The sequence below is a fragment of the Piliocolobus tephrosceles genome, chromosome 2, assembly GCF_002776525.5.
Source record: "Piliocolobus tephrosceles isolate RC106 chromosome 2, ASM277652v3, whole genome shotgun sequence".
NCBI lineage: Eukaryota > Metazoa > Chordata > Mammalia > Primates > Cercopithecidae > Piliocolobus > Piliocolobus tephrosceles.
Genome location: NC_045435.1, coordinates 135,015,928 through 135,043,205, shown reverse-complemented (window position 1 = coordinate 135,043,205; position 27,278 = coordinate 135,015,928). Strand labels below are relative to the sequence as shown.

The following is a 27,278-nucleotide window of genomic DNA, read 5'->3' as shown; positions in this document are numbered from 1 at the left end:
TGAAGCCAGGCAGAGATCCACTTCCATTTCCATTGTGTCCATTGTGTCCCTCGGCCAAAATCCTGCGCAGGTCCGAGGTCCATTTGGAGCCACCATGTGGCTCGGAGACCCGTTCAGGATGGAGACGCCCGCCTGAAGGTAATCTCCACCTTGGCTTCAAGAGCCTCCAGTCTGTCTCTGCTGGTTCCAAAGGACGCTTTGAAGCCAGGCAGAGATCCGCTTCCATTTCCATTGTGTCCATTGTGTAAGTAAAGAGGAAACAAATGGGAAACCCCCAGTCCAAATTTCCAAAGAGCACCCCTTAGGGTGCCTCCTAGCCAATTTAAAAACCTTACAGCTCGAGCAAGACCTTAGGAGGAAGCGGTTAATTTTCCTTTCCACTGTGGCGTGATTGACCTCAGCAATTTCTGCCAGCGGCTAGGCAAGTGGTCCGAAATTTACATACAAGGCTTTTGGGCCTTGGGCTCTCTTCCCTATGCTCCTTCTCTCCACCCCCTCCCTTCCTGCCCAGACTCCTCCTCCTCCCCCCATCCAGACTCCTCCTTCCTCCTCCTTATCTACTAGTAATCCACTCGGTCCCGTGCCGGGGGCCCCCAACTGGCTGTCTTGAGTCCCCTATCTCTGCCCACACCCTCCTACAGTGTTAGCACCTTTGTGAGAGGTGGCTGGGGCGGGGGGTAGTCAGAGTACATGTCCCTTTTTCATTGGCCGATCTTTCCACCATTTTGGCGTCTTATTTCATTTCTCAATCAGCTCCTGACATTCGTAAAAAACTTCAAAAGGTAGAGGATGGTCCTCAGACACCAATACAAGACCTAGTTAAATTAGCCTTTAAGGTCTATAGCTCCAGAGAGGAGACGGCAAGCTTGCCTTGAACAGAAGTTACAGCTCCTAGCAGCGGCTTTACAGCCCAGTCATAACCCCAGACCAGAGAGCACACGCCCCTCAGACTCCAAAGCTACAAAAGGAGCCTGCCTGCTATAAGTGCGGCAAGGCAGGACACTATGCCAACAGGTGTCCACAGGGTCCCCGAGTCCCAACGCAGCCTTGCTATAAGTGCAAGGCATCGGGACATTAGGCCAGTGAATGTCCTAACCCTCGTCCACCAGCAACCCCCTGCCCTGCTTGCCAGCAGGGAGGAAACTGGAAGTCTGATTGCCCCACCCTGAGAACAGGTGCCGCGCCTCTACGTGACCCCCTTTCCCAGGATCCTGGGAGCTCCTTCCAGCTCCTACATCTGGACGATGACAACTGAAGGTGCCGAGACTCGGGGACCCCCATCACCCTCGCCGAGCCGTGGGTAACTCTCCTGGTAGCGGGTAAGACAATTAATTTTTTAATCAACAGCGAGGCTACCTATTCTGTTTTGCCGTCCTTCTCTGGACCTAGCCTTCCATCCAATATCTCTGTAGTAGGAGTAAGTGGAAAGCCATCCACTCCACGAAAAACTCCAATCCTTAATTGCTGCCTGGCCAACAAGTACTTTGCACACTCATTCCTCATTCCCAACTAAAAAGGGCCCCTACCGAAAGCAATCAGTGGAAATCAGTTTGGCTTTCCCCGACTTGCCTCAAACTTACTAAATTTTCTTAACTATCTCATACTCCCCAACTTTGCCAGGACTATCCTGGGTTTTGCCCATATTCCAACAAATGCTTCCATTCCTCATTCCTATACTAATACTGTGCCTTATTTTATTTTTCATCCGTGCGTCCAAATACCAACCATGGGCCCCGACCTTAACGACGCCCCTTAACCGCAGGAAGTAGCCAGACAGACCACGGCGCCCCTTTATCACTATTATCAATAAAAGGTTGGACTGTTTGGACGAACGGAGGCAAGATGGTACACTTCCGGGTTCTTCATCCCCCCCCCCCCCCCGACTCTTCCCGCGCGCACCAAAATGCAGCCGGCGCCCGGGAAGGTGCAGACCAACTGGGCATGCGCCAGGTGACGTCAATCTGAAGAGACCAAGATTTACCTGGTCGCACCTGTGGAACGCCCCTGACACGCCTGTGCCCCGCCTATTGCCCTCCCACTCCTAGAAAAGCCGCTCTCCGCCATTGAGCCAAGCGGCCTTCTCACAGCCCGGCGGACTTCCCAGCTTCCCAGTCCTGTCGGGATGTCGGGACTGTGGGAAGTCCGTCCGAGAGCCCCACCGGGGGACTCTGCCGGCCTCCTTTGCCGGAGGCCGACAGACTTCTCCCGCACACCTTAGGTTACCAAAATAAACTAGCAGTTTTGCTCCTGACCTGTGCCTACTTGCTGGTTCTTTTGTGCTCGCTCTGGTGGTCTTAGAAAAACAAGACAAAAAGGTTATTCCTTGAAAGCCAGTTTTACTCAAGGACTTTGGGGAACTCTCATTATGGAGTTGAATGTGTAATTTCACATACTTTTAAAGATAAAACAAGAGTCTACAAAGGATTTGAATGTGGGATGAGGAGGCTGGAGTTGCACATTATGGTCGGCAATGCTGAGAAAGGGTGGGGTGAGGCAGAACTGTGACACTAGCTGGTCACTATTCAGGATGTCATTTCAGAGGTTACAGTGACAGCTAAGGTGAGTGCTCAAGGACTGAACAGTGAGGACAGAGGGGGTGATGTTCAGGAAGGAGAAGGGGAGGCTTGGGCCAGTGGGTTGATGTCATCCAGGCATGAGCCTGAAGCAAAGAGAGTTTCATATGTAGGTGGTGTATAACCATTTCTTTTTATTTTTTTGTATCCTAATGCATTCACATCTGGGACCTTGTTGACCCTAGAGGAACTGCCCCTCCCAGGGTTAGCTGATTTCTAGAGATTGTAAACAGCTCTCCAGAAACACACCTTTCACATGCAAACCCACCAATCCACAGCCCATACCCTCACCATGTCCTTTATCAGTCTCTCAAACCTGGGCCACTACCCACCTGCCTAATCATCCAGGGCCAGATACCAGACATCTAAGTATAGCACCTTTCCCCCCAGATCCTGCCAAAATTATTCACACTAGTCAATCCCAAGTCTGCTTAACCTGCCTCACTCATTCCTTGCTTTGGAAAACAATGAAAATATTTGCCTGCATTTTGCTCTTATCCCATTCCCTTTACCTCCTGACTGGCCATGGTGGTTCTCTGTGAGGCCACCTGCTCTTCATATTGTCTTGCCATACCTCCTGTTTCTAGGGAACTGTGAGTTTAAAAACTTCTCCCAGCACTTTGGGAGGCTGAGGCAGGAGGACTGGAGTTCAAGACCTGCCTGGGCAACATAGGGAGACCTGGTCATTACTGAAAAAAAAAAAAAAAGAAAAAAAGCTGGGCATGGTGGCATGTGCCTGTAGTGCTAGCTACTTGGGAGGCTGAGGTGGAAGAATCAATTGCTTGAGCCTTGGAGGTCGAGGCTGCAGTAAGCTGTGATTGTGCCACTGCATTCTAGCCTAGGCAACAGCGCAAGACTCTGTCGCAAACAAAAACCAAAAAGCAACAAATAACTCCTTCCTTCATGACTAGTGATTTCTGTGACTATGTGTCTTATACTAGGAGTAAAACAAATCCCAGGTACCTATAAAAAGGTGAGGCTATACCAGGATCAGTGGTGCATGCCTGTAGTCCCAGCTACTTAGGAGGCTAAGGCAGGAGGATTGATTAAGACTGGGAGTTTGAGACTGTAGTGTGCCATGATTGTGCCTGTGAATGGCCACAGTGCTCGAGCCTGGGCAACATAGTGAAACTCCATTTCTTTAAAAAACAAAAAAAGTGAGGGTCATGGAGAATTTGGTTTTAGTCATACTGAGTTCAGAGTATCTTGGGGGTACTGGGATATTAGGCTGGAGATATCTAGGGGCAATTGGACATCAGGATTTTGGGCTTTAGGGAAAATATCTCAATATTCCCTCTCTATTCTGTCTCGTAGGATTGTGTGAGTTGAGATCATGTATGAGAAGGGGCTTTGAAAATTAGGAAGTACCATGTAAGTGAAGTAGCTATATCTCACCAAGAATAAGTAAAAAAGAAATTTTGCTGTAACCCCTTGATGCCAATCTTTATTCAGACAGAAATATTTATAGGAGTTCTACTGACTGAATGTCCCTGCCGCTACAATGGCTTAGATTTGATTTTTTAAAAAGGAGCCTGTTTTTACCAAAAGAAGAGGAGAATATCAGAAAGTTAATATTTTTCACTTGTTGATATTCAGAGATAGTAATTGATAGTCATGTAAACATGACTCAGCATAAAAACAAGATTTGAATTTCCTTTCTTGGAAATTCTTATCCTTCTCCTTCAAAAAATTGTTTCTTTAATTGTATACTTTTTGGAATTAGTACTTTTATTTTTATTTTATTTATTTATTTACTTTTAGGTGGAGCCTCTCACCTTTTAACTGAATCAGCCCCCTTTTGAAATAGCTTTCACAGAAACCCACTTATGAACTTGTACTTATTTCACATTAACCAAAGTTGAGTCACACGACTCATGCAAAGGATGTGGGAAGTGTTTTTAAGCTGGACATACATGTTCCATGTTTTCTAGGTGTAAGGAGCAGTGTCTTTCCTAGGTAAAAATAAAACCTCATGTTCTTTTGCTTCTCACGTAGATCAATTGTGGACTACTAAGCCTACCTTTCTTATCAATAACACACAACACCTGCAAATGTCAGTTTCTGATTGCATGCCCATTATTTATATTTCTATTTAAAATTTTTTTTCACTCTTCTCTATTTTGTTTCAGAAAATACAGTTATTTCTCATTTAAAGTGTGTGATTTATTTATTTATTTATATTTTTTATTTTTTTGAGGTGGAGTCTCACTCTGTTGCCCAGGCTGGAGTGCAGTGGCATGATCTCAGCTCACTGCAAGCTCCACCTCTTGGGTTCATGCCATTCTTCACCTCCTGGATTCACACCGTTCTCCCCCTCCAGTAGCTGGGACTACAGGTGCCCGCTACCACGCCTGGCTAATTTTGTTTTTGTATTTTTAGTAGAGATGGGGTTTCACTGTGTTAGCCAGGATGATCTCCATCTCCTGACCCCATGATCCGCCCGCCTCAGCCTCCCAAAGTGCTGGGATTGCAGGCGTGAGCCACCGTGCCCAGCCAACTAATTTTTTTAATTAATTAATTTTATTTTTTTATTTAAAAAAATTTCTTTTTTGGTCAGGCACAGTGGCTCATGCCTGTAATCCCAGCACTTTGGGAGGCCGAGGCAGGAGGATCTCTTGAGGTCAAGAGTTCGAGACCAGCCTGGCCAACATGATGAAACCTCCTCTCTACTAAAAATACAAAAATTACCTAGGCGTGATAGTGCATGCCTGTAATTCCAGCTACCAGGGAGGCTGAGGCAGGAGAATTGCTTGAACCCAGGGGGTGGAGGTTGCAGTGAGCTGAGATCATGCCACTGCACTCTGGGATGACAGAGTGAGACTGTTTCAAAATAAATAAATAAATAAATAAATAAATAAATAAATAAATAAATGATTTTTTAAAAAGTTATTTTTTATTTCAATAGGTTTTTGGGGGAACATATGTTGTTTGGTTACATGAATAAGTTCTTCGGTGGTGATTTCTGAGATTTTGGTGCACCCATCACCCAAGCATTGTACACTGTACCAGTGTGTAGTCTTTTATACCTCATCCTCCTCCCACCCTTTCCCCTGAGTCCCCAGAGTCCATCGTGTCATTCTTATGCTTTTGCGTCTTCATAGCTTAGCTCCCACTTATGAGTGAGAAGAAATGATGTTTTGTTTTTCCATTCCTGAGTTACTTCACTTAGAATAACAGTCTCCAATTTTATCCAGGTTGCTGTGAATGCCATTGTTTCATTTCTTATGATGACATGCCCATTATTTCTAGGAAAACACACAATAAGATAAAACTAGAACGAATATTTCCCTGGATGAGATGATTTCTAGAATCTCATGAGACCCATTTTTTTTTTTTTCAGGAGAATAAAGAGAGCGTTAGATCAGTGATTCTCAAACCATAATCCCATAAAATGAACTTTTGTGAGCTAAAGTAATGTTAGATAGTTAAACTTTGATTAATGGAGGTTCCCTGAATCTCCACAATACAAATTGTATAAAAACTGATGTTAGTAGATAGATATTCTCAGGCATTTTTCTTAAACTTTTGGTATCTGTTTCCACTTGAATATAGACAGTTGACAAAGGAAGCCAACAATATTATTAGGGAAAACTGAAAAAGCATATCATAATTGACTGATTGCTTTATTAATATTTTGGCCAGTTGTCTGCCGTGTAATTGTCATTGGTAGGTATGGTAGCGTTAAATATATAAATATTCCTGGAGGAGGCTGGTTTGTATCTCACCCAGGAGATTGCTGGGTGCTGCTGTTGCTCTGCCTCCTGATGCATTGATAGTCTGTCCTGCCTTCTGTGGGTTCTTGTGATCCTTAATTGGGAAATGCACTTGACCTCTGTGTCATTTGACTTTCTGTTGAATGTCATTTGACATAGAAAGTCTTGAGGGTGCCATTTATTTGTACATTTGTCTCTTTTTAAATTGGCTCCCAGGAGAGAGTTTAGAGACTGATACAAGAATGGTGTATTATTCAGGGTCCTCCAGAGAAACAGAATCGATTGGAGATATCTGGTCATTTCTTTACAATACATTTCTTACACATATATACACACGCAGTCATACTCTACATAACAGTGTTTCAGTCAGTGATGGACTGCATATATGACAGTGGTCCCGTAAGATTTTAACAGAGCTGAAAAATTCCAATGGCCTAATATTTACTCTACTTCTTAATGTTATTTTAGAGTATACTCCCTCTATTTATTAAAAAACAAACCAACTGGTAACTGTAAAACAGCCTCAGGCAGATTCTTCAGGAGGTATTCAGAAGAAGGCATTGTTATCACAGGAGATGACAGCTCCATGCATGTTACTGCCCCTGAAGACCTTCCAGTGGGACAAGATGTGGAGGTGGAAAACAGTGATATTGATGATCCTGGCACTGTGTAGGCCTAGGCTAATATGTGTGTTTGTGTCTTAGTTTTTAACAAAAATGTTTAAAAAAATTTTTAATGGAAACAAGCTTATAGGACAAAGATATAAAACTATCTTAGAGCAAAAATATAAAATATTTTTGAGCAGCTGTACAATGTGTGTTTTAAACTGTGTTATTGTAAGAGTTAAAAATTTTTAAGTTTATGAAGTAAAAAGTTACATTAAGCTAAAGTTAATTTAGTGAAGAAAGAAAAATATTTTAAAATAAGTTTAGTGTAACCAGGCATGGTCGCTCACACCTGTCATCCCAGCGCTTTGGGAGGCTGAGGCAGGCGGATCACAAGGTCAGGAGTTCGAGACCAGCCTGACCAACATGGTGAAACCCCATCTCTACTAAAAATACAAAAATTAGCCAGGGATGGTTGTGCGTACCTGTAATCCCAGCTACTCAGGAGGCTGAGGCAGGAGAATTGCTTGAACCCTGGAGGCGGAGGTTGTAGTGAGCCAAGATGGCACCATTGCACTCCAGCCTAGGCGACAGAGTGAGACACCGTCTCAAAAAAAAAAAAAAAACAAAAAAAGTTTAGTGTAGACTAAATACACAATGTTTATGAAGTCCATCATAGTGTACAGTAATGTTTTAAGCCTTCACATTCACTCATCACTCACTCACTGACTCACCCAGAGAAACTTCCAGTCCTGCAAGCGGCACTCATGCATGTGCCCCATACAAGTGTACCAATTTGTATCTTTTTTACTGCATTTTAATGTACCTTTTGTATGTTTAGGTATACAAATGCCATTGTGTTACAGTTGTCTATAGTATTTAGTTCAGTAACATGCTGTACTGGTTTGTAGCCAAGGAGCAGTAAGCTATACATATAGCCTAGGTGTGGAGCAGGCTATACCATCTAGGTTTGTGTACATACACTCTATGAGGTTCATACAATGATGAAATCACATAACACCACATTCCTCAGGATATATCCTTGTTGTTAAGTGATGTGTGACTGTATGTCTGCCTGTGTGTGTGTGTATAATCTGTATATATACATATGAGATAAAAATGAGATTTATATATAGCCAATCCTCTGTGTCCATGGGTTCCACATCCATGGATTCAACCAACTGTGGATTGAAAATACTTTAAACAATTGCATATGTATTATACATATACAGATTTTTTTTCTTGTCATTATTCCCTAAACAATTCAGTACAACAACTATTTACATTAGGTTTTATAAGTGACCTTGAGATAATTTAAAATACATGGGAGGGATGGCATTGGCAGTTATACCTGATGTAAATGACAAGTTGATGGGTGCTGACGAGTTGATGGGTGCAGCACACCAACATGGCACAAGTATACATATGTAATAAACCTGCACGTTGTGCACATGTAAAGAAAAAAAAATATATATATATATGGGAGGCTGGTACATAGGTTATATGTAAATACTATATCATTTTATATCAGGGCCTTGAGAATGCACAAAGATTATCCTCAGGAGGTCCTGGAAACAATCATCCATGGATACTGTGGGACGACTTTATATATATATATATAATATTATAATATTACAGGGATGACTCCCTGTAATATTTCTTGTATGACAGGTCTGGTGTTGATAAAATTCCTCAGCTTTTGCTAATCTTGAGTTTTGATGAGGACCTCTCTCCTATATATATATATATATATAGCACCCATCAACTTGTCATTTACATCAGGTATAACTCCCAATGCCATCCCTCCCATATATTTTTAATTATCTCAAGGTCACTTATAAAACCTAATGTAAATAGTTGTTGTACTGTATTGTTTAGGGAATAATGACAAGAAAAAAAATCTATATATGTATAATACATATGCAATTGTTTAAAGTATATATATATATATATAGAGAGAGAGAGAGAGAGAGAGAGAGAGAGATTTAAAGAATTGGCTCACACAATTGTGGAGGCTGAAAAGTCCCATCCTCTGCCATCTGCAAGCTGGAGCCCCAGGAAAGCTAGTGGTAAATTCCAGTCCAAGCCTGAAGGCCTGAAAACCAGGCACATCAGTGGTGTAAATCCCAGTCCAAGGGTGGGAGAATGCCGATGTTTCAGCTCAAGCATTGAGGCAGAGAGGGCCAGTTCAACCTTCCTCTGCCTTTTTGTTCTAATTGGGCCCTCCACAGATTGGATGATGCCCATACACATTGGAGAGCGCAATCTGCTTTACTCTACCTATTCAAATGCTAACCTCTTTTGGAACTACCCTCACAGACACACCCACAAAGAATGTTTAATTAGGTATCTTGGCATCCTGTGGCCCAGTCAAGTTGACCCATAAAATTAACAATCACAAGTGGAGCCCCTTAAACTTCTTTCAAGGGAGGTGATGGTGGAGACAGTGCAGGAGAGCCTGCAATTTATCCTGAGTGGGGTTTGCTTTCCACTTTCATTGTACTAAAGAATGTAGTGATTTTTAATTTAAAGTAACATCTGGGCCTTGGGAAGTAGTTCAGAATGTGGATGCTGAAATCTTACTCTACCACTTATAGGTTGTGTGACCTTGGGGAAGTTACTTAGCTTATTTATGCCTTGGTAGCTTCTGTTATAATATAGGGATCATAATAGCACATACCTCATAGGGTTGTTTTGACTATTAAATGACTCTAAGCATGCAAGGCACTGTGAATACTACATTGTGAGTGCCTACTAAATGCTAGGCAGATTTAGCTATTCTTTTTTTATTATTGTATTAATGCCTTCACTATTCTTACAACTGGGAAAAATTACTCTTGATCCATTTTTTAGTATGTCAACCTTCTGCAGCTGGTGAATCTTAGCATTAGTGGTCTTATTTAGGTTTTTGACTGATTAAACAGGATTACTTTCTGACCTAGTGTTTAATAACTTCACTACTAGAAAAACCTTTGGGTTTTTTTTTGAAGCTTTAGTATAAGTTTTCAACTGACAGGACCCAGGTGCCCTAAACTTGAGATTTTAAAAAGTTAAAAAAAGTTAAAAAATTATTTTTTAAAATTTGTTTAGGTACATTACAGTTGTACGTATTTATGTGATGTTTTGAGACAGGCATACAATGTGTAATGATCAAATTAGGGTACTTGGATATTCGTCACCTTAAACATAAGTCATTTCTTTGTGTTAGGAACATTCCAGTTCTACTAATTTTCAGATGATTTCTTGCTTGTTAACATCCTTTTCTTGCAGATTGAAGGACTCCCTGTAATGTTTCTTGTATGACAGGTCTGGTGTTGATAAAATTCCTCAGCTTTTGCTAATCTTGAGTTTTGATGAGGACCTCTCTCCTATCCCCCATATTTTGACCACAAAGTAGATCAAACACAGTTAAGGAATATTTGGGCTTATCATACAGAGAGAAATATGAGGTAGTATAACATTTATGACCACTTAAGTCTAAGATGAAAATCTATAAAGACAAGTTCTAGGAAAACTTGAATTCTCAAGATTTTTAATTTAAAAAAATGGTAAATACTAGGGCCAGTGAAACAATCTTAAAAGGAGTTTGTTTTTGTGCTTTTTCTTTTTTCATTGAAAGTCAGTTTTAAACATGTATTCCAGGTGACATGGAAGCTATAGGGCTCAAGTAATTGTAGAAAGCTAAATTCTTTCTTATTGCAGAGCCATGACAGTCACCATTTCAGTACCTAATTTGCACTTTACCTCTCTTTAGCTAGCTTAATATTCAGTTATAATCAGAAGTGTAGCGAGTCCCAAACCTTAAAGGATTTAGAAGAATTCTGTGAAATTAGCAAAATATCTGCTACCACAAATGTTACGTTATGAATTTGTTTGTTGAAATTTGCTTTGACAGGCTTAGGAAAGGATCTACAACATTAAGGAAGCAATGTTGGATACCATGCTAACAGAGTAGTAGACTGATATTCTCCCTGGGCAGTTGTGAAATATGGCACTATTAAATATTGGAAACTCTCTGGTGACTTAACTTCTAGTCCTAATGTACATTATATAATCATGGAGGTTTTGGGCCAATAATCTAATAATTCGTTGATGCTGGGTGACAAAGAATGAGTTTTCATGTAATGGTTAAAGGTGTTACATGAAAGGCCGGGCGCAGTGGCTCAAGCCTGTAATCCCAGCACTTTGGGAGGCCGAGACGGGCGGATCACAAGGTCAGGAGATTGAGACCATCCTGGCTCACACGGTGAAACCCCGTCTCTACTAAAAAATACAAAAAAGAAAACTAGCCGGGCGAGGTGGCGGGCGCCTGTAGTCCCAGCTACTCCGGAGGCTGAGGCAGGAGAATGGCGGGAACCCGGGAGGCGGAACTTGCAGTGAGCTGAGATCCGGCCACTGCACTCCAGCCTGGGCGACAGAGCGAGACTCCGTCTCAAAAAAAAAAAAAAAAGATGTTACATGAAATATGCCCTTTTGAAGAGAAATAGCCTGTGTGTTTAAATTATGCTAGTAGGCAGCATTACATGTGAGCAACAGATACTTCCCTGGGACCACAGGCTGTTAAACGACCACAAAAGCCTCCTAATTGCAATCTTCCTCCATTCTAACCCATTCTCTACTTTCAGCCAGTCGGGCTGATTGTAAAGGTGCCTATCCCAACATGGGTCACTCTGCTTAAAACCCTTCAGTGGCTCACAGAGCCCTCAAAGGAAGTCTATACTATTATTACATTCACTCACTCCCAATTTAGTTTTTCTTCCACCCTGCCATTTTATCACCCAGACATCTTGGATACTGAGTCATCTCAAGGAACTCAAGGATGACCACGCTTCACAAGAGGTGAACTGGGAGCACAGGCAGGCCTTGCTGTCCAGCTCTGATCCCTGCAACTCTCCCTGCCATCTGCCTCATTCTCTTTCTCTGTAGACTTTCTCTGCTTTGGCATGCTTGGAAATGGCCACCCTATAGCTCCCTGGTTTAGATGTCTTTCCCGGAAGTGATCAGCAGAGATAGACGTTTGTATAAGTCCGTTCTCACATTGCTATAAAGGAGTACCTGAGACTGGGTAATTTATAGACTCACAGGTCTGCAGGCTGTACAGGAAGTATGGCAGAGGAGGCCTCAGAAAACTTACAATCACGACAGAAGGCAAAGAAGAAGCAGGCATGTCTTACTGGCTGGAGCAGGAGGAAGAAAGAGAAGCGGGGCCAGACGTTCTTCGCTGAGAGTCGTCGGGGTTTCCTGCTTCAACAGTGCTTGGACGGAACCCGGCGCTCGTCCCCCGTCCCCCATTCCGGCCGGCCGCCCTTAGCCAGCCCTCCCTCACCTCTTCACCGCGCCCTCGGACCGCCCCAAGGTCCCCGCCGCCACTCCAGCACCGCGCAGCCACGGCGGCCGCCGCCGCCGCCTGTCCTTAGCCTCCGCCATGACCACCGCGTCCACCTCGCAGGTGCGCCAGAACTACCACCAGGACTCAGAGGCTGCCATCAACCGCCAGATCAACCTGGAGCGCTATGCTTCCTACCTTTACCTGTCCATGTCTTACTACTTTGACTGTGATGATGTGGCTTTGAAGAACTTTGCCAAATACTTTCTTCACCAATCTCACGAGGAAAGGGAACATGCTGAGAAACTGATGAAGCTGCAGAACCAACGAGGTGGCCGAATCTTCCTTCAGGATATCAAGAAACCAGACTATGACGACTGGGAGAGTGGGCTGAATGCCATGGAGTGTGCATTACATTTGGAAAAAAATGTGAATCAGTCACTACTGGAACTGCACAAACTGGCCACTGACAAAAATGACCCCCATTTGTGTAATTTCACTGAGACGCGTTACCTGAATGAGTAGGTGAAAGCCATCAAAGAATTAGGTGACCATGTGACCAACTTGCGCAAGATGGGAGCACCCGAATCTGGCTTGGCAGAGTATCTCTTTGACAAGCACACCCTGGGAGACAGTGATAATGAAAGCTAAGTCTCAGGCTAATTTCCCCATAGCCATGGGATGACTTCCTTGGTCACCAAGGCAGTGCATGCATGTGTTGGGGTTTCCTTTACCTTTTCTATAAGTTGTACCAAAACATCCACTTAAGTTCTTTGATTTGTACCCTTCCTTCAAATAAAGAAATTTGGTACCCCCCCCAAAAAAATAAAAGAGAAGTGGGAGGTACCACACATTTTTAAACAACCACATCTCAGGAGAACTCACTCACTATCCTGAGAACAGCAGGGGGCATATCTACCCCCATGACTCAGTCACCTCCCACCAGGCCCCTCCTCCACTAGGGATTACAGTTTGACGTGAGAGTTAGTCAGGGACACAAATGCAAACCATATCAAAGCTCTACTTCCAGTTCCTGGGAAAGTGAATCTGATGGGCTAGAGTAAGATAGGCTCCCCAGGTGATCTCCTGAGCCTGGGAGATGGCCACAGGCATAGTACTGGCTGTGAAGGCAGACTGCCAGAAGAAAACACAGTCAACCTTTTGTTGCTCCCCTTAGCCCCCTCCTTCCCCTTTCATTTTCCAATGGCTATAACATCAGATGTCTTCAGATAAGCTTGGAGTTTGGTCTTTGGTACCAAGGACTGTGATTGCCATATACATTGTTTATTTATTTATTTTTTGAGACAGGGTTTTGCTCTGTAGCCCAGGTTGGAATGCAGTGACATGAACGTGGCTCACCGCAGCCTTAACCTCCTGGGCCCAAGTGATCCTCCTGCCTAAGCCTTCTCTGTAGCTGGGACCATAGGCTTGCACCACCACTCCAGGCTAAGTGTTTTTTATTTTTTGTGGAGACAAGGTTTCACCATTTTGCCCAGGCTGGTCTCGAACTCCTGGACTCAAGTGATCTTCCTGCATTGGCTTCCCAAAGTGCTGGCATTATAGGTGTGAGCACCACCCCTGGCCCCTGGTTTATTTATGGGAAACTTAAGGCAGCCAAGAACCTATCTTTCCAACAAGGTGGTATATCTTGTAGATATTTTTCATTTACTCATTTGTTTAACTAATATTTACTAGTTATCTACATTGTTTAAGGTGCTATAATATAGAGATGCATGGAATGTAATTATATATAGTATAAAGTCCAATTTAGTTTTTGGGGAAACTGTTATGTATTTAAGCTGCATTTGCTTGCTTGTCCAGGGTTATAATCCTTTATTCATTAATATTTTCTCCCAGATCTTGTTCCAATATTATGGCAGGCAGTCAAACCCTTTAATCATTTGCCTGTAAAGATGTCTCTGATTTATTCAAAAGGTTTACTCATTCTAGTTAGGAGTAACTAGGAGAATAGACACGTTGGCAAAATAGAAATCTTCCAACAGCAATGTTGCATGACGTTATGAGTTTGACATTAATTAAATAACAAGAGAGAGAATTTGTATTATCTGGGAAGCTGGAGGCTTTAAGATTATAAACATGGCAGCTTGCCCAAATCATTTCTAGAGTTGGAAGTAGTGTGAAGTTCAAGACTTCACAAATAAACATTCACATGCAAAGAGAAAAATCAGAAAAATCATAGCCTAAATCCAAAATGAAGTCACAGCTGGCTGCTTTGGAAAAAAGAAGGATGAGCTTTGTTGGCAAAGTCAGCTCTTCTGCATGTTTTAAAGTCTATGTAGCAGAGTGTAAAAGAAAGCAAACCAAATTTCGATTCTCTCTTATAGCAGGCTTAAATTTAGCTCTTTGTGGAAACTGGTTGGGAACATGTACATGGTTGAAGGTATATGGTGTTACGTTTATAAAGTTCAATGATGGTAACTGTTGAAGGGGTTATGTCACTAGAGTATTTATTGGGGTGATAGTGGGTAGCAGGATAGTGGGAGACCCCTACAAAGAGACCATTAGGTAAACCAATTTGTTGAATATTTGAAATCATATTCTTTTGTAGTGAGGAAGAAAGCATACTTGAACTTGCATTCTTAAAATTGAACACTCAAAAACATCATTGGGAGAGCTTTGCAATGATAACCATTGTGAAATAAATAAGGGGAAGAAAGCATAACCCACCAACAAATGCCATCATCAATCGTCATCAAGCTTTGAATTGATGATAAACATGTGCAGATCGTGTGCAAACTGTCCTCCTAACTGTTGAACCCCTTGCTTCCTTTGTGTACTAGCTAGTGCACCCAGGGATGTCAGGTAACTTTTTCATAAGAAGATGGTAGGTTAATTCCATAAAAGTGCAATTCAAGAGCCCAATTTGAATACATTTTGAGGTGGAATGTTGTCTTTGCAGTTGGTGATTTGAAAGGTTACTTTAAATCCACTGAGTAAACATACTAAAGTAGGTGAGAGTTTCTTTCTTGGGTTTTGGAAATGTGTTATTGATGTATGATAATTGTGGCTAAGGTCATTTCCTAATCTTCAATATTAACTACACATTTGTCCTGTCCTCTATAGAGAAGTATAAGAATTAATTTGCTGTCTGAGGAAATAAAAATGAATGGGACTAATCACAAAACACATTTTCCATAGCAAAAGGGCAAAAGTGCTAATTGAATGTAGGTAATATTTTCTCATTTTGAGGAACAAAAATATGAACTTTGAATCGATTCCCGATCTACAGATATGGATCCTTGTCTGCATGGCATTTTATTTTGCTCATCCTTAGGACTTTTCTCATCTTTTATTAGGACAGGACCTACCATGTTTTTTAATAATGCCAGCCTGGCCAAAGTCATACAGAACTTTCTAATTCCTTTTTACTTGATGTTGTGCCCAGGGACTGGCCAAAGTTAAGGGTTTTGCCTCTTCTGGAACTGTGTAGTCCACAGGGAAATGGACCTCTGACTGAGGGCTCATTAATTTATCCTAGTCAGTTTTATTTTTAAATATAATTTCTGCGTCCAGGTATAGTTTACAGTGTTCAGACTGTATCTTTAGCTCTCAAAGTCTTATGGTCCAATCAGTTTGGGGGGGAAAAGCTGCTGAGCCTTAAGCTGTTCTAAAAGTACATAATTTACACAAAAATTAGACAAGTTGGATAGCGTGATCTATCTCTAGTGAATGACTGTTTTGTTGTCGTTCCAATCTCCAGTCCATTACCAGCTGATAATTTTGTGGACTACAGTAAAAATCAATTACTAAGAGTAAAAAACCATGACATAAAAAAAAAGCTCCAAAGTTTTATTAGATTTAACAGATATAAAATTAGACTATCAAATTTTTATAAAAGTATCTAATTTTTTTCAATATATCTACACTTATGTGAGATAAGCATACTTGCCTCATTTTGTACCCATCACAAACAGTTTGCAGACTGGCGTGGGATCACACTGAGACAACAAATCTAATTTTTTTTTTTTTTTTTGAGATGGAGTTTCACTCTCGTTGCCCAATCTGGGGTGCAATGGTGTAATCTCAGCTCACTGCAACCTCCACCTCCCGGGTTCAAGCCATTCTCCTGCCTCAGCCTCCTGAGTAGCTGGGATTAAAGGTGTGAACCACCACGCCTGGCTATTCTTTTGTATTTTTAGTAGAAATGGTGTTTCTCCATGTTAGCCAGCTGGTTTTGAACTCCTGACATCAGGTTATCTACCCGCTTCAGCATCCCAAAGTGCTGGGATTATAGGTGTGAGCCACCACGCCTGGTCCACAAAATCTCGTTACTTAGTTGGAGTTGAAAAAGTTAAATAGTACCTAGAAGCTTCCATTTAAAAATTTTCCCAAAATGATATCTTGATTTAAATTTGCTGTATTTACTTTTTTCCCTAACAACAACAACAACAACAACAACGACAAGAAAACATTCACAATATTTTCTATTTTTATTTTTTTTAACAGAGCCCTAATAGGTTAATCCTATTCCAGGGAAGTGTAGGTTATCTGCGTAGTCCTGGGTGAATCTTGATCAGATTGGTTATTCCAGTTTCCTGCTGAATGATTGGTGTAGGTAGGAACAAGTGACACAATGCTGGCCAATGAGATGTGAGGGAAGTTGGGGAAGTTGGGTTGCTTTTGAAAAAGTTTTCTTTCCTCTTTAAAAAGGTACAATGAAATGATTTGAGGATATGATGCCTGGAGCTGCTACAGCCATCTGTTAACCTATGAGTTTATGATGATTAGAGTAGAAAGATGGAAGAAACTTGGATTTTCAATGAATTATTGAATTGCTAAATAAACTAATTTTACTGCCTTCCAAATTTCTTATATGGGATTTAAAAAATTCTTTATCTTTTAAGCAATTTGTCATTCTCTTATTTGCAGCCAAAAGCATCTAAACAGTAATTTGCAATCATTCAAAGCATATATGATATTTTAATAAGGAGTTCAATTTTTAAGGAAAATCAGTAATTAATTAGATGTTTAAGAATCAGTTTCCCATGCAATGCTCTACCCCGAGGCATGGCTTTTCATCAGATGGCAGCTCTTAACCTTGCAAGCAAAAAGACTACTAGAAGGAATGAACTGATCTCTGTAGGATTTGCTCGGCAAGCCAAATGTTTAAAAAGCAGCATATGGCACAAAAATAAGGTGTACTGCAGCTGCAAAGACTGCCTTTGTTTTGAGATATGGGATATTTGTAACCTTCGGCAGGGGTAGGTTAAATCAACTCTGAATCTTGTTTTGAGGGTTGGGGCAAGTGCATGATGTGCATAGTCCTCTCAGAGCAGGCTGTAGGTTATGGATCATCAGTAACCATTGGAGGCTGTGACTGAGGGGTTGCACAGTCTTTTTTAATTCCTTAGTGCTCTGCTTTCAGCCTTGAAAGTTTACTGAGATGCTCAGATGGAGGAAGATATAAGCTGCAGGGCTTGAGAAGTACCTATGGGTATAAAAAGAACTATCACTAGGCATTTTGGGTGCTGGAGTTTGTGACAAGTAGATGGAAAGGAAAAAGAGATGGGGGCTAAATGAGGTCATATGAGTGAGTGTAGCTGGCAATAGAGCTGAGAGATTTTAGGTTTTTTTTTTTTTTTTTTAATGAAGAAATGAATGACATGTTGAGTCTGCCATTAATATGTGTTAGAGATTGTCCTCAGCACTTTTCTTACATTAATTCATTGAATCCTCACCACAGTCCCATCAAACAGATAACATTATCATGCCCAGTTACAGATGAAGGAAGTGAGTCCAGTCCACAGAAGTTAAGTACCTTTGCTAAGACCCACAGCCTTCATAGTTCACACTCTTACCCGTGAACCACTCTTGCTATATGGAGCATTACAACTGTATAGACAAGTCAAAAAATAGTATAGGAATCATTTGGGTATCCAGTGCTCCACTCTGTCATTTAAAGAAATACAACTTTAAAAACATAGCTGGTCCCTGAACACCTTTCTCTGCCCCTAGTTCTCCCTTTCTTTCTGTGATCTTTCTTTCTGTGAGCTTTCTGGCATGAGGCCTGGTTTGGCTTTTGGTAGAGGGGCTGGGTTTACTTTTTCATGCCTCCTCCCTGATAACTTAAGCAGCAGTTCTGAGAGAAGCAGATTTCTCCAGCCTTTGCTGCCCAGAGCCAGGCCTCAGCCAGGTGTTCTAGACAGTGAGCGAACCTCTGGCCCCCTTATGGGGTGGATCCTTCAGTCTTCATTTAGTCCCCACTGTACTGTAAGTGTTCAGCAACCAGCCTCATTGCCCTCTGTTGGTCATGGTAACCTGAAGTCCCAAGGTTTCAGTCCCACCACGGCAAGGCCTCTGGGAAAATGGGAAGGGTAATGCTATTGATTTGGGGGAAAAGAGGCTTTTTTCATCTGCTGTTTCTTGGTTGGAGGGGCTATGAAGGCCAGGCTCTTACAGTCCTTTTTGGTCACGAACATCTTATTTTCTGAGTTGTTTTGACTTGAAGAAATTAGGGTGATTATTTTGGAAGGATACATGAAATTATTTTAACTGTTAAATTAAGTTGATTTTGAAATGCAAGTTTTCTTGGCACCCATGGATGGCAAGCAGTAGGGAGCCTGCTTTCGGCTTAGTTATTACTCAAAGGAATTTAGAGGAGACATGGATTGCAGCCTATAATACCTTTAAGTTAAAAAAAAAAGAGATGGAGTCAGGAATGCTTCACCATGGAGTTGTTTTGTTTGTTTGTTTTTTGAGACAGAGTCTCACACTGTTGCCCAGGGAGGAGTGCAGTGGTGTGGCTCATTGCAAACTCTGCCTACTGGGTTCAAGTGGTTCTCGTGCCTCAGCCTCCTGTGCAGCTGGAATTACAGGCATGCACCACCATACCCGGCTAATTTTTGTAGTTTAGTAGAGATGGGGATAGCCATGTTGGCCAGGCTGGTCTCGAACTCCTGGCCTCAAGTGATCCGCCCCCCCTCAACCTCCCAAAGTGCTGGCATTATAGGCGTGGGCCAGCGTGCCTGGCCCACCATGGAGCTTCTGCTATAATTTATCTTTTGATTTATTCATCAGCTACTTACCATCTACCTCTTGCCAAACACTGGCAGGTATGGGAGATATAGCAGTAATAAAAGCGTGTAAAAATTCTTACCCTCATAGAACTTACATTCCAGCAGGAGAGACAGAAATAATGAAGCAAGTAGTTGTGTTTGTGTGTGTGTGTGTGTGTGCACGCACGCGATGTTATGTAGTAAGTAAGTGCTGATAAAAACAGTGAAGGAAACAGGGAAGAGTAGTTTTTTTTTTCTTTTTTGAATACAACTAAACTGTGTCAAGGAGCATATTACCAGTGTAGAAGCAGATGTATTACTCTAAATACAATAATCAAAATAAGATTATGACATCGAAACTGCATAGTCTCTTAGAGCATCTCCATGATACATGATTATGATTTGACAAGGTGGGGATCTAACCAGTAGGTAGCTCTTGGTGCCCTCAGCAATGGGAGCTGTAGCCCACTTTCTCCCCTCCACGGTGACCCCCCTCATGATCTAAAACATCTCCTGACTGTCTCCCCTCCAGCCCCTGCAATAGGACTTATCATGGTAAAACGAGAAAAACTTGAGTTCTTCATACTCAGGGAAGGAAAAATCTGGAAATACGTTATGGTTGACCACTGCCCTCATTGGCAATGTGGACAGTAGAAGGGAAAGTGACTTTTCTTTTTCGGAAAAGAATTTTGATGTGTGTGTGTGTGTCTAAGTAGGATAGGCTTTGGAGATCAGCATAGCCTGGGAATTTGGCAAGTTGGAAATGAGCTTTTTACTAATATCAGAAATTCAAATGAGGATAACTTCTCTAATGTAACTGCCATGAGCATTCATAATAGTGATATTACAGATTGTGTGGAGACCATCCTCTTCAGTTTATTAATAAAAGATTTCCATAAATCAGGATATAACTTTAAGAACACCCCCTCACCACCATTTAAAAAATTGTATGACGAATTGCTTTTTCATTTGCAAGATTTTTGTTTAAGCAGAGCTCTTAACAATTTTTTTGTGAGCAGTCATTTTAAAGTGCCTACATTTGCATGGCTTTATAGAGACACAGTTAAATCGACATAGGCCTAGCCATCTCAATACAGAAGAGAAGGCAAATTTGCATTTTAAAAGCTGCATTTTGGACTGGAAAGTATTTAATCCCCAAAGATAAACTGCTTTACAGCTGATTTGTTCATGGATATGATGATGGCTCTAGAAGGTAATAGATACTTGATTTGGTTTCCCTGAATAATTCCAAATTCTGGATTAAAGCATGGTAATTGATTTAAAGAAGACATGACTTTTTTGTTGAGATGGAGATATAGGGAGTAGTGTATGTGAAAGTGGGTAGGAATAGGGTATTCTGTGACTACAAATCAGCTGATTTTATGGATTTTCCACTTGCGGCTTTTTGGTAGCTGGAATATTTCAGCCATCAAGCACAGCTCTTTTCAGACACAATAATGATCACTTGCTGACATGGCCCTTTCAAGCCATGTCCGGTGTCTGACAGAGCTGATGGCCACTGTGAAACTACTGAAAGATGTCCTGGATAAGTCAAGCTGGCCAGACTGGCTTAGGTTTAAAACCTTGGATCCTCACATTTCTGGAACAAAAGAAAGGATACATACTCGTCAGAAGTGTGATTTCAGTTAAACCAATCTTGACTATTTTTATGTTTCTGAGTCAAGTGCTTCAAGACAAAAAAAAAAAAAAAAAAAAAGAAAAGGAGTCCTTGTGGTCACTTGTTCACCTAGGGAAAGAGCATTTAAATGGCCACTAGTGGCTAAATGTCCACAGATGCTTCTGCATTATTCATCAGAAGTTTCCTCTATCATTAGAATAGCACTGTCTTGCACAGAGCAAATGTTTCTTTGAGATTTAAAGAAGATGTAGGTCTAGTTGTTGCTTTTTTATTTTTCAGATCTGGATTGTGGGGATAAACTGATGTTTGAATTGTTCTTGTTCTGTGGGAGGAAAAGGATTTCTGATTACGGTACTTATCAGCAATTGGAGTGCTGAATCAGTTACAGAAATTCAAAATAGCATGCAGATTGTGACATAATTTTCCCGTGTGAACAGTCCTTCAGGGAAGCAGCCTTACAGGATAACAGTTCCATACATTGTTCATTCCTGCACTGAATGTTGTAGTGACCCAGGGCAGGGAGAGCTGGAGTCCAGGCAAAGCTTGTACATCTCCTGGATGTTGACAAGTACTGCTGCCTCAATGCTTTTTGTTGTATTGAGGTTCTACTGCTTCAAGTGCATGCATCACATTTAGAGTATATTTAAACTTGGCAGTGATCCTAGCGTTACACTAGGATCCTAGTGATGTTAGCATTAATAATATAATCATTAATATGCAAGAGCGCCATCTCATATTTAAGGCTTGTATTTTATTATTTGCCAAGCATCTACTCTGAGTCTACTCCTGTGGTCTTGTGAAATTACCGTAATACCCAGAATTGTGTCCCCTTGATGCATTGCTGTGGCTGTAAGTCAGGCAAAGGTGACTTAAATGTGGACTAGTTTGATTTTTAATGATAAATTTGGATCAGAATTTTAGGGTTAGATAAATAACTTTTAAGAATAATAAATTTTTCCCTAAAAAATTAAAAATTAGAACTAGTTTCTATGATGAGCCACAAAAGAATATCTTAAATTCCAAAATTTTCTTCAATCATGTGAAAGCAGTTTACTGTCTGTCTTTTAATTTTCAAGTCTCTTTTTTAGTTCTTATTCCTTATGGGTGCATAGGATATTAGGTACTAGTTTATGAAGTTTTTTAAAACTGTATTTATTTGTAAAATGTTACTTGTTTACTGGAAAACAAGGAAGAGAATAAAGAAGAATATGAATTATCCTTAACCCTCTAAGCCAGAAACAACCATAGTTGGCGCCATTTTTGTATGAAGTCTTTTCTCCATTTCTCATAACATACACAAATATACAGACTTAGTGTTAAGAGCCTCACCTTTGTGTAATTAGCTACAGTGCCAGAGTCAGAAAGAAGAAAATGTAGATGGTATATGCCAAAGGAAGGGTTAATTCTCAGAAAACTGGAGGAGCCTAAAATATGGCAAATTCTCGCAGGCAGCCCAAAGACCTGATTTAGGAAGTTTATCTATTTTGAAACTTGAAGTTCTGGAAGATATTTTGACTGGATAAGTTTGCAACCAGCTGGGTGACTCCACTATACTCTGATTGATCTAATAAAACACTTTCAAATCACATTCTTTGGTATCAGCACAGATAACAACACATCGATTAATATCTAAGCTAACCATTATCATTTTTCACCATTTGTATTGGTTCTTCATCAGATCTTAGCTTTAAATGCTAAAATTCACTGGCTCTGAGATAACCACAGATCAGTCTCTGCTTTTATTCTTAAAATACTCTTTAAGTTTTTTAAAGACAACCAACAAGAGTTGGGGATCTCCTTTAAGATCTGTTAATGGAACCACCAATTCATTAGTCCAGTGAACAAAAATGTATGCAGTCACTGCTGTGTGGCAGGCATTCGTCTAGGCACAGAAAATCATGGGATGAGAAAACATTTCTGTCCTTATGGAGCTTACATTTTAGTGAACAGTGACAGGAAATGAAGAAAATGACTGTTAATGGTAGTTAATTAGGAGGCTGCTTTAGATTGGGTGGACAGGACTTGCCCCTTTAAATTACTTAATCTTCACCTGAATGTAAAAAAGGAGTAAGGCATACACATAGCTGAGAAGCAAGTATTCCAGGGAAAAGAAACAGTGAGTACAGCGAGTGCAAAGTGTGCTGGGGAACTGTGCAGAGTCTAGTGATCTATGGGAAGAAGGGCAGGAGGGAGAGGCTGGAAAGAGACAACGCAGGCCCCTGGCAAGGAGTTTGGGACTAATTACATTCCCAGTGGGAGGTTGCTGGAGTGTTTAAAACATCTAATTGACCATTTAAAAATAGCATATTGGCTGTGACATTGAGAAAGGGGATCAGCAGATTGATGGGGACAAGTGGTAGGTGCAGGTTATCGCAAATGGAGAGTCAAGACTTTGTGAAGGATGGAGAAAGGAAACAATGATGAATCCTTGGTTTGGATCTTAAATAATGAGGGGATGCTGGAACAATTTACTGAGATGGAGAGGCTGAAGAAAAGCAGGTTTAATTAAGATTTATGTGATGTTTAAGATCTTATTAGATACCCCAGTGCTTGGCATTCAGCAGTTATACGAGCAAGTCTGGAACTGAAGGCAAAGGATGGGGCTTGAGATTTACATCTGGAGTTATCTGTATGTGGATTGGAATTAATGCCACGAGATTAGGCCACATTGCTTAGGGTGGTGTAGAAACGCAAATTCCTTCAACATTTGGAAGCAGTTTTATTGTCCTGCCGTAGAATTTCGGATAACCGAGAATCTGCCACTACTTTGAGCTGCTGCATTTTCTGAGCTCTGATGTCATTCAGAAAAAAAGGAAAGAAACCAGTATTTGTTGAAAGCCTAATGTGTATGGAAAATTGAGCAAGACACTCTTTACATGCTATTTCGTTTAATCTTTACGACGATTCTCTTAAAATGTGAAGAAACGGACTCAGAGTTAACTAAGTAAATAGACAAGAAGGTAATGTGAGTGAGAAGTGACTCCAGGATTTAAATCCAGGTTGTTCAGTGTTCTTTTGCTTTATTGGGCTTGCAGTTGGCAGAGTTGCAATGGCGATTATTTTTTTTCGCTAGCTCTTGCAAATTATATGGAATTTTAAAGTGAATATAACATCTTCCATATATATGTTTTAATGCCTCAACAAGGTTTTAAGGTGGGAATTACTCTCATCCCTTTCTCTTTAAATACCATTTTCCTTTCCACAAATTCTAGAAATTTCCAAGCCTGTTGTAGAAGAGAAAATGTATCTTTCCTTACCCACCACTAAGCTCATAGCTGAGACTCCTATAACAAAATACAAATTAAAAAGAGAAAAGCATACAGATTTACTTAATATAAGTTTTATGTGACACAGGAGCCTTCAGAATGAAGAACCCCCTCCCCCACCTCAAAAAAAAAAAAAAAAAAAAAAGAAGAGATTAAGACCCACATGGGGAAACCTGTGTATTTTTATGTACAGTTGGGCAGAAGTATGATGGAATGGCAAAAGGATATGATCAAATAGTGGTAAACTGAGGGGAACTTAGCAAGGGCAAGCCTTGTTTGTTCAGATTCCTCTTGGTGTCTCTGTCTTTTTGTTTTTTTTTTTTTCTGGGCATAGGAAAGGCACCTTTGGAATAAAAGTCTTACATCCTATGTTAGAGAAATGTCAGGTAATTCTTTTATGGCCTGCTTCAGGGGAGAAGCGTGGGAGAGGTCATAGAGTCCTTCCTGCTTCTGCTATTTCCTCAAAGGCCAATGTGCCATACTTTGGGGTAGTGTATCCCTGAACCCCTTTTTATATAGCATATATTTATGTGTATACATGAAATAACTCAAATAGAATCATGTTCTTTCTGTCATTTCATAACTTTTTTGTTCACATAAAAATGTGTCTTAAGGCCGGGTGTGGTGGCTCACGCCTGTAATCCCAGCACTTTGGGAGCCCGAAGGGGGTGGATAACTTGAGGTTAGGAGTTTGAGACCAGCCTGGCCAACATGGCGAAACCCTGACTCTACTAAAATTACAAAATTAGCCAGGCGTGGTGGTGGGTACCTGTAATCCCAGCTACTCTGGAGGCTGAGGCAAGAGAATCACTTGGGTGGCAGTGAAGAGCCATGTAGCTGCAATTAACTATGTGGATATCTTTGCTTCATTATGTTAGTATCTCTACAGGATAAATCCTTCGTATTATGATTGCAAGGTCAAAATGCATGTTTGTTTTAAATTTAGATAGATATTGCCGAGTTGATTCAAATAATGTTGCTAATTCATAATCTTGTTATTAGCCTCCTAACTTCATCCACAATGGCTTTTTAACATGAAAATTTTGCGTATCATATGAGATATTATTTACTCTGACTTTTAAGTTTTTAACCATGAGTAAGGGTATTTCTTTCCTCATTTTTATTGGTTACTTCTGTGAATTGTCTTTTCATTAGCTTTTGCCTATTTTTTTTTTTTTTTGAAACGGAGTCTTGCTCTGTCGCCCAGGCTGGAGTGCAGTGGCCGGATCTCAGCTCACCGCAAGCTCCACCTCCCGGGTTTAGGCCATTCTCCTGCCTCAGCCTCCCGAGTAGCTGGGACTATAGGCGCCCGCCACCTCACCTGGCTAGTTTTTTGTATTTTTTAGTAGAGACGGGGTTTCACCGTGTTAGCCAGAATAGTCTCGATCTCCTGACCTCGTGATCCGCCCGTCTCGGCCTCCCAAAGTGCTGGGATTACAGGCTTGAGCCACCGCGCCCGGCACCTTTTGCCTATTTTTTAATTGAACTGTCTTTTTTATTGACTTGTAGGAACGCTTTATGTAATGGATATTAAACCTTTATTTATTAGATATTCTTGTAGATATGTTCTCCTAGCCTATTATTTTGAATGGTTTATATGGGTATTTTTGCATGTAGTTAAACTTATCATCTTTTTCCATTAGGGTTTCTGTCTTTGTCCACGTTAGAGGAAGTGTGGAATTTTACTCTGGAATGGCTTCTCGGAGGACTGAGTTAGTTATATGGGAGTACTTATGTGTTTAACATTGGATAGACTATAGTGATTGAAATGGAAAGATATATCTTATTTCATTGACCTACCAGTGTCATATATGAGACACCCTTCCAGTGTCCTGTGTTTCTGACATTGGGGGCTTCTGAGGCGACTGTCAGATATTAATCATCTTTCCTTTTTTTTTTTTTTTTGTGATGCCCCCTCCCCACTGTGTCCTTGTGTTCTCATTGTTCAGCTCCCACTTATGAGTGAGAACATGCAGTGTTTGGTTTTCTGTTTTTGTGTTAGTTTGCTGAGAATGATGGTTTCCAGCTTCATCTAAGTCCCTGCAAAGGACATGAACTCATCCTTTTTTTTGACTGCACAGTATTCCATGGTGTATATCTGCCACATTTTCTTTACCCAATCTATCATTGATGGGCATTTGGGTTAGTTCCAAGTCTTTGCTATTGTGAAAAGTGCCACAGTTAACATATGTGTGCATGTGTCTTTATAGTAGAATGATTTATAATCCTTTGGGTATATACCCAGTAGTGGGATGGCTGGGTCAAATGGTATTTCTAGTTCTCGATCCTTGAGGAATTGCCACGCTGTCTTCCACAATGGTTGAACTAATTTACACTCCCACCAACAGTGTAAAAGTGTTCCTATTTCTCCACATCTTCTCCAGCATCTGTTGTTTCCTGACTTTTTAATGATCGCCATTCTAACTGGCATGAGATGGTATCCCATTGTGGTCTTGATTTGCATTTCTCTAATGACCAGTGATGATGAGCTTTTTTTCATGTGTTTTTTGGCTGCATAAATGTCTTCTTTTGAGAAGTGTCTGTTCATATCCTTTGTCCACTTTTTTTGGTTTGCCAGTATTTTATTGAAGGTGTTCGCATTGATGTTCATCAGGGATATGGGCCTGAAATTTTCTTTTTTCTTTCTGTGTGTGTCTCTGCCAGGTTTTGGTATCAGGATGATGCTGGCCTCATAAAATGAGTTAGGGAGGATTCCCTCTTTTTCTCTTGTTTGGAATAGTTTCAAGGTATGGTACCAGCTCCTCTTTGTACCTCTGGTAGAATTTGGCTGTGAATCTGTCTGGTCCTGAGCTTTTTTTGGTTGGTAGGCTATTAATTACTGCCTCAATTTCAGAACTTGTTATCGGTCTATTCAGGGAATCAACTTCTTCCTGGTTTAGTCTTGGGAGAGTGTAAGTGTCCAGGAATTTATCCATTTCTTCTAGATTTTCTAGTTGATTTGCATAGAGGTGTTTATAGTATTCTCTGCTGGTAGTTTGTATTTCTGTGGGATTGTCGGTGATCTCCCCTTTATCATTTTTTATTATGTCTATTTGATTCTTTTTTCTTTTCTTCTTTATTAGTCTGGCTAGTGGTCTATTTATTGTGTCCATCTTTTCAAAAAACCGGCTCCTGGATTC

At 41.0% G+C, this 27,278-nt stretch overlaps 1 protein-coding gene and 1 pseudogene across 7 annotated transcripts in view; both read left to right on the top strand.

The window, feature by feature from the left end:
* Window positions 1-27,278, top strand: part of PLCH1 (phospholipase C eta 1) — a 281,678-nt gene that overhangs the window by 116,400 nt on the left and 138,000 nt on the right. The window lies entirely within an intron of this gene.
* LOC111526535 lies at window positions 12,107-12,934 on the top strand (annotated as a pseudogene). Its single transcript, XR_002726411.2, has one exon. The product of XR_002726411.2 is annotated as a ferritin heavy chain pseudogene (transcript).